Consider the following 8,616-nt stretch of genomic DNA (forward strand, 5'->3'; position numbering starts at 1 on the left):
ATATATAAAAACTAAAAGGAGTTTGCAATCCCTAAAAATTATAGACACTATTTTGAATTATCTCTCTCTACATTTTTGCATTGTGCATTTCAATTTTGGATGTATACTATTTTCTGAAATCAAAACTTGAGTTTTCACTAATCCTTCATCACGTAAACAAAAAAAGTGAAAAAAGGCAAATAGATCACAACAAAAGGAAATTTTTAGAGTTTATATATGGAACGAATTTAAAGCAATAAAAAAATGTAAGTAAAGAAAATTTATTCACACATCTCCTTTCAAGTTATCATAGGTGTCTACTTGAAAGGATGAGATGACAATGATAATAAGGGTATAAACAACATGTGTTCAAGATCATCTTCTTTTTTGCATTGAACCACAAGAATCAAGGAAATTTTTTCTTCCCTCGCATCGAAACTTGAGCAAGTTCCTCACCTTCACCAATGCCTCCTTTAACATGACCAAGCTTTCAATGGCATCTTCAAACTTGATGACACCAACATTCTAAAAACTCAATGAGGATCTTCTTAATTATCATCTGATAGCAGCCTCTCTTGAAGAATCTCTCGAGACAAAATTGTAATTTATATAGAAATTTCCAAGATTCCCTCCTTTGATTTTGTAATATTTCCTTGATTGATTTAATTAGGGAGCCTAATTTATTGATAAGTTTCTCCTAAAAATGTAATGAAAAGAGTATAAATAGGGGTCTTGGTTGAAAGAAAAATCAATCAAGCCTATTCCCAAATCTCTTGCTCTCCTCTCTCTCCCCAAAAATTTGTCCTCACTCTTCTCTCTCCCTTTCTCTCCTTCTTTACTTTGTCCCTCTCTCCCCCTTTCCTAAAAGCCTTCTGTTATGAACTCGATAACGAGCCGGGTAACTCAATGGCACCGTGAGTGAGTCAATGGGTACTGCATATTTTAATTATATTTATGTTTTTATGCTATTTCGGTTTAAATATACCTCAGGCGCATTTTTATAATTTTCACCCTAAACTCATGTTGGCGTGAACTATCTGTGAGGCAAAATGGAAATGAATCGTCAAGACTCATTTTATCTCCAAACAGGATCTGAGGTCTCCTTCTAGAGCTCAGGATCGGGAGTTCCCCTTGAGCTCTAGTTATCCCTTCATAATCCTATCTCATTGTCTTAAATCATAAGGTTTCCCACAGATCTAAGCACTGAACAGCAGCCGAAGCTTCTCTGGTTTTAGCTGCTGTTGTTCGTGGTGTTTCACGGCAGAAACCAGGCTCGGGAAGACGAAGCGACACTCGGGGAGCTGCTGCTGAGGTGATCGGAGAAAAGCCGGTAGGTTGCTTCCTACAACAGGGCAGAAGTGTAGTTGTGTGTTGAGAAGGTCCCCAAGCACGACGACAACAGAGGAGTGCTGTCGGATTTCCGCCAGAACAGCAGGGCTCTGTTCAGACGTTGAGCCACCGGCGGCCCTTTGCTGTCCGGCCACCGAGCACGACCACGGTGGAGTTCCCTTTTCCCGGTGATGGCAGTGAGGTAGCCATCCGATCAGGCCAACCTCCAGAGATCTGCCCCGTCCATATCGACGAGCTACGGTGATAACAAAGTTTATTGTTTCGTTCTGCAACAGCAGCAAGCAGCTGTCCCTACCTCCCCAGATCTGTGGGCCCTCTTTCAGACACTGTTGCTGTCCAGATCCTGTCCAGATCTGTGGGCCAGACCAGTCCAGATCTGTGGGGCCTCTCTCTCTCTCAGACACTATGCTGTCCAGATCCAGCTCAGCCCAGATCTGTGGGCCGTCTCTCTCTGGCAATGTTGCTGTCCAGATCCAGTCCAGATCTATGGGCCACACCAGTCTAGATCTGTGGGTCTACTCCATCTGGATCCATCCGTCCCTCGCTGAGTTACTCGATCCATGACTCGGGACCCTAACATTTTGGTATCAGATCAGGGTAACATGGGGGATCCGTCCCACAGTAAAGAACAAAGAAACCTTGCCAGAGAACTGCAGACAGAAAATTAAACTCGAATGGCAAAGATGATGGAACAAATCAATAGTAGAGTTTCTAAGATTGTGGCGGGATTAAACCGACCCTTGACACTACACGAAGAATAGAAGAATACTCTTATAGCAGAGGGGGAGAGCAATATTTTGGGTACAATGGCCATCTGGCACATGGTAGAGGGTCAGTACCCAAGTACACAAAAATTGATTTTACCACCTACACTGGATCAGTCGACCCCTTAATTTGGCTACACAGATGCGAAATTTTTTGCCCACCAAGGCACATCTGACATGGACAGGGTGAGTTTAGCTGTCTTCCACTTGCTGGATGAAGCTCAACTCTGGTTCCATTAAGTGGAATTGGATCACTTAGTCATTGATTGGGAAGAGTTTAAAAAGCTATGCACGATATGGTTCGGACTGCCAGCTTACAACAACCCTTTGGGGGACTAGGTCTTGTTACGACAAACCGAATTAGTGGTAGCATAACAGACTCAATTTCAGGAAAAATTAGTGCGATCACGCCACCTAGTTCGACGAGACCAGCATGTAAATTTGTTTACAACAGGGCTTACTAATTCCTTGGAACTGGAGGTGGAACTCCATGCGCCTACTGATTAGGGGCGACCGATGAATTTAGCTCGGACAATGGAAGCAAAACAACATATTCAACATAAGAGGAAGGGCTGGCAAGGGGGAGTATTAGTGCCCCAGGATTGCAAGCCTGTAATGAGTTGGTTGTAAATTGATTAACGTGATTGTAGGAAATGGATTGTTTCCTTGATCCTGTAATTTTATTCCTTTGATTTTTGGATCTAAATTGATCCTAAAATCAGCATGTAATGTATTATAAATTGCCTCTATCTCGAAGAAGAATACATCATCGAAAAATCATTCTTTAAATCTTTGTTATTGTTTTCGGTTTCTCTGTTTCACATGGTATCAGAGCGGGAGAATTATCCTCTCTTTTTCGTCGCCGAAAGTCGGAGCGAAGTGCTCCCGTAGTTGCCGAAGGTGGAAGCCGGAAAAAAAATCATCATGGGGTTGCAGAACTCTATTTTTTTTTGCAACTTCGTATTCCGGCGATGGCGTAGCCAAAAGAACGTCGTCGCTGACCGACAACGACCATCGAAGACCAAAGACGACCACTGACGACCTTACCCCCTGCCTGTTATTGTCGTCGATCATCGCTGTCACCGAGGGAAGCCGACTTGCAGAAAGAGAACAGAGTTCTGCAATGACGGTCCTGTAGGCGAAACCACGTCGCTGACGAGTACCGACGATTGCAGACGAGCGCCGACGACGGCACCACCACCCCGTTGTCGAAGGAAGCCGAAGCTCCGTTGCCGCTGCCGAAGAAGAAAGGTGATTTTTTTTTTTTTTTGAAACTTAGGAACTACTATTCCTTTATTTTTTTCTGCAGACCGAACCGACCCAAACCGGTGGGTCAATCGAATCGGACTGAATCTGACCAGATTGTACCGAACCGAACCAGATTGAACAGAACCGAACCGGATTAGACAAGACCAGACCAAATTTCCAAATCGATGGCCACCGCTACAGGCACATCCACCAAACTTATCCCATCACCACAGATTATAGTCCACCAAGACAATTCTGCATTTCCAACTGGAATCATCCTCAATGAGACCAATTATTCATTATGGTCCCAACTCATGGAGATGCGAATTGGCGCACGCAACAATGTTGGATACCTCACCGGCGAAACAAAAAAACCAGCATCTGGTGATGTCCATCTTGGAGCATGGATTACTGAAAATCAAATAGTCAAAAGTTGGCTTATTGACTCCATGAGTCCATTGCTAATGCAACGATTTATTCACCTCTCCACTGCCAAGGAGATATGGGAAGCAATATCAAAAACGTTCTATGATAGATGAAACTTGTATATTTGAGCTGAACCAGAGATCTTTTTCTACCAAACAAAATGGTAGATTGTTATCCACGTACTACAATGAACTGGTTACTATTTTCTAGGAGATTGATCATAGGACTATATCTTATGAAGGAACAGTAGAAGGGCTAATCCAGTTGCACTCTGTAATGGCTAGGCTTCGGGTTCATATTTTCTTTAGTGGGCTTGACTCCGAGTTTGATCAAGTTCGTGAAGAAATTTTGCTAAAAAACCCCAAACTTGATTTAGAGAGTACATATGCATATGTCAGACACGAATATCAATAGAGACAGACAATGGGGAGCTATCGTCTAGTCTCAGAGAACTCGACGATGTTGGTCAACCAAAACCGACAAGGATCATCAAGCAGTTGAAATCCTCAATCCTCTAGAAAAGGTAACAACTGTGTATATACTCACTGCAGAGAAAAAGTTCATTCACAACAACGATGTTATGAGATTATTGGCTATCCAAAGTGGTGGGATTTCTCAAAAAAACCCCGTAAAAAGATTGTTGGGAAAGCTATGGTGACATCCATGGAAGATAATCAGGAGCTACCTACGACAAACATTGCCCATTCAGGTATTCTCGATAATCCATCAGTATTCTCTGTACATTCTAAGAATAGACCTTGGATTATTGATACAGGTGCATTCGATCACATGACAAGGGATCCCAGTCAGTTACAATCCATTCTACCTTCTCCACAATCTGTTATTTTAATAGCCAACAGTAGTACCTCTCCTATTACTGGGGAAGGATTGGTTATATTATCTAATAATCTTACATTAGACATTGTACTTGTGGTTCCCTCTCTTGAATATAATCTTTTGCCTGTTAGCCAAATTACTTCCACTCTTGCTTGTACTGTAACTTTTTGGCCCTCATTTTGTGTCTTTCAAGACATTCTAACGCGGAAGATTCTTGGTTATGGTGTTAGACGGGGCAAACTCTACTATTTGGAGTTGACAGAGAATGGGGGATCGAAAATCATTCAGACAAATCAAGCTAACAGTGAAGATAATGCTCAAACAACTGTATGGTTATGGCACCGACGATTAGGCCACCTTTCCTTTGGTTATCTTAAGAAATTGCGACCTCAAATTTTTTCAGGTTTGAATGATGTGCATTTTCATTGTGAAACATGTGAATTGGCTAAGAGCCACCGTATTGCTTATTTATCGAGTTTGAATAAAAGTTTTGAACCTTTTGAGGTTATTCATTCCGATGTTTGGGGTCCAGCTAAGGTTTCCTCTATTTCTAGAGCTTGTTACTTTGTGACATTTATTGATGAATGCACTAAAATGACTTGGGTATCTCTGCTTATACAAAAGAGTGATGTGTGTCTAGCATTTCAGAAATTCCATACAATGATACATATTCAATACCAAAAGCAGATTCGTGTTTTGCAATCTCACAATGGTAGTGAGTTTCTTAATGCTTCTTTCGAAAATTTTTTGACCAATCATGGAATTTGTCATCAGACCTCTTGTACCTATACTCCCCAACAAAATGGATTGGCAGAAAGAAAGAATAGTGCATGCCTCTCTCTTTGGCATGAACATGCCTCGATTTTATTGGGGCGAAGCAGTCAAATCTGCTGCCTACCTCATCAATCGAACACCTTCTAGAGTACTAGATTTTCAAACTCGTCTACGCAAGCTGCAATCCCTAATTTCAATTCCCTATCTTTCGAATCTTGAACCCCGAATTTTTGGGTGTACCGCATATGTTCATATCCCAAAGATCTTTCAAAATAAACTTGATCCATGTGCCAAGCGATGTGTATTTTTTGGCTACTCTAAATTTTAAAAAGGATATCGGTGTTATGATCCACACACCAACAAGCTCCATGTGACTCTAGATGTCTCCTTCCATGAATCAGTACCTTATTATTCAGGGGGAGTTTCTTGAACATCTCTACAGGGGGAGAGTTCAAGTGAAGAGAATGTTCCACAAGAAAATAACGGAGGTATTGAGTTTATTGAGTTACAAGCGCTGCATGAATTTTTCAAGTGTCATGATGTGCAACAAGACTGTGATTCAGTAATTTCTCTTGAAGAACCCCCAGAGTTGCCCCCGTCTGCACCAACAACTGAAGAATCAACCCGGAATGTTCCTCCTCAAGTAAATAAGAATCTTGTGTTTGATGAGTCTAATGAAACATGTCTTACTACAGAAAATATACCCCCTAGATATCCACAAAGATTGAATAGGGGAGTTCCAAAAAACCTGTATGAACCTGATCTTGAAGCCAAGACCAAATACTCAATGAATAACTATGTGTCCTCCCATAGGTTGACTAAATCATATGCATTTACTGTTGATCAATTATCCAGGGTTTCTATTCCTAGTAATGTGCAGGATATATTAGTTGATCCAAAATGGAAAAAGGTGATGAACGAAGAGATGGAGGCTCTACAAAAAAATGCAACTTGGGAACTTGTTCCCCAACCTAAAGAAGTAAAAACAATTGCATGTCGATGGGTGTTCACATTGAAACTCAAACAGAATGGAAGTATTGACAGATATAAAGCTCGGCTAGTTGCAAAGGGATATACACAAAGGTATGGGATAGACTATCAAGATACTTTTGCACCAGTAGCTAAGATAAATACAATTCTCATTCTTATATCTATAGCAGCAAATTGAGACTGGCCCCTGCAACAATTTGACATTAAAAATGCCTTCCTCAATGGAGACTTAGAAGAAGAAGTCTACATGGAGCTACCACCCGGCATAAAAAGTAGTTCTTGTGTCAAGGTGACGTCTGTAAATTGAAGAAGTCATTGTATGGGCTGAAACATTCACCTAGGGCATGGTTTTGGAGATTCTTGGCTACAATGAAGGAGTTTGGTTATAAACAAAGTAACTCAGATCATACTTTGTTTATAAAACACAAAGAAGGAAAGGTAGCAGCGTTAATTGTTTATGTTGATGATATGGTCGTGACAGGAGATGACCCAGGTGAAATGCAAGCTTTACAGGAGTATTTAGCCACTAAATTCGAAATGAAGGATCTCGGACAACTTAAATATATTTTGGGAATTGAGGTTGCAAGATCAAAACATGGAGTTTTCCTTTCGCAGCGAAAATATGTGTTGGATCTTCTAGCCGAAACAGGAATACTTGACAGTAAACAAATAGAGGCACCCATGGAAATGCATCATAAACTCGGAATTCTTCCAGATCAAATCCCAGCAGACAAAGGGCGTTATCAGTGATTAGTTGGAAGATTAATCTACCTATCACACACAAGGCCCGATGTAGCATATGCAGTAAGCGTTGTGAGTCAGTTCATGCATGCACCAAGTGAAGAACATATGGAAGCAGTCTATCGGATCTTGAGATACTTACAGAATGCTCCATGAAAAGGTTTGTTATTCTCAAAAAATGGTATTTTTAATATTGAAGGATATACAGATTCTGGTTGGATAGGTGATCAGACAACCAAAAGATCTACGTCGGGTTACTTTACTTTTGTGGAAGGGAATCTGGTCACTTGGAAAAGCAAAAAACAGAAGGTAGTATCAAGATCAAGTGTTGAAGCTGAATTTTGAGGCATGGCTCATGGTTAAACTGAGGGACTTAGGGATTGAATACGCCAAACTGATGAATCTTCACTGTGATAACAAGGCAGCCATTGCAATTGCACAGAATCCGGTTCAACATAATCGCACTAAACATGTTGAAATTGATCATCATTTCATCAAGGAGAACCTCGATGCAAAGATCATACAATTTCGCTTCATTCAATCTGAGAGTCAGCTAGCTGATAAGTTCACGAAGGTAGTATCAGGGAAGGCACTTCATGGTATAATTGACAAGTTGGGCATGATCGATATCTATGCACCAACTTGAGGGGGAGTGTTTGTAAGTCTGTAATGAGCTAGTTGTAAATTGATTAATGTGATTGTAGGAAATGGATTGTTTCCTTGATCCTGTAATTTTATTCCTTGATTTTAGGATCTAAATTGATCCTAAAATCAACATGTAATGTATTATAAATTTCCTCCATCTCGGAGAAGAATACATCATCGGAAAATCATTCTTTGAATCTCTATTATTCTTTTCGGTTTCTCTGTTTCACAGAGGTGGAACTCCATGCTCCTACTGATTTGGGGCGAGCGACGAATTTAGCTCGGACAATGGAAGCAAAAAAGCAGATTCAGCATAAGAGGAAGGGCTGGCAAGGGGGAGTATCAGTGCCCCAGGGTGGCAAGAGGGGAGGACTTATTAGCCTCCGGTGACAGGGCCACTAGTGCCACCACCCAAATCTATGCCTGGACATCCTGTGACAGCATCCCCTAAAAGCAGCAACCCCCCACCCCCATATATCAGAAAACTAGCAGGGTTGGAAATGGCTGACAGATGACCAAAGAACCTCTGCTATAATTGTGACGAACCTTACTGAGTGGGCCACCAATATAAACGATTGTTTTGGTTAGAATTGGAAGCATGAACTGAGGAAGAGGAACTACCAACAGATACTCTAGAGGAGGTCGAACCAGAAATTTCCTTACATGCCATTACCGGACTAAAGTTGGCTAACACCATGCAAGTCAGAGCCAAGGTTATTGACCAGGAACTAGTGGGATTAGTAGACTCAGGCAGCACACATAACATCCTCAGCATGACCGCTGTGAAACACCCCCGAGTTGGGATCCAACGTCACCCCATTGCCACAGTTTGAGTCGCCAATGGTGAGAAGGTTCCGAGCTA

At 41.5% G+C, this 8,616-nt stretch overlaps 1 pseudogene; it reads left to right on the forward strand.

The window, feature by feature from the left end:
• Positions 1-3,526: 3,526 nt before the first annotated feature.
• LOC137963128 (uncharacterized) lies at positions 3,527-7,454 on the forward strand (annotated as a pseudogene).
• The last annotated feature ends 1,162 nt before the right edge of the window (positions 7,455-8,616 follow it).

The sequence above is a fragment of the Aristolochia californica genome, unplaced genomic scaffold, assembly GCF_029961685.1.
Source record: "Aristolochia californica isolate CCGP_79_NKW_82.1479 unplaced genomic scaffold, dmAriCali1.0.hap1 SCAF_4, whole genome shotgun sequence".
In the NCBI taxonomy this organism is placed as follows: domain Eukaryota; kingdom Viridiplantae; phylum Streptophyta; class Magnoliopsida; order Piperales; family Aristolochiaceae; genus Aristolochia; species Aristolochia californica.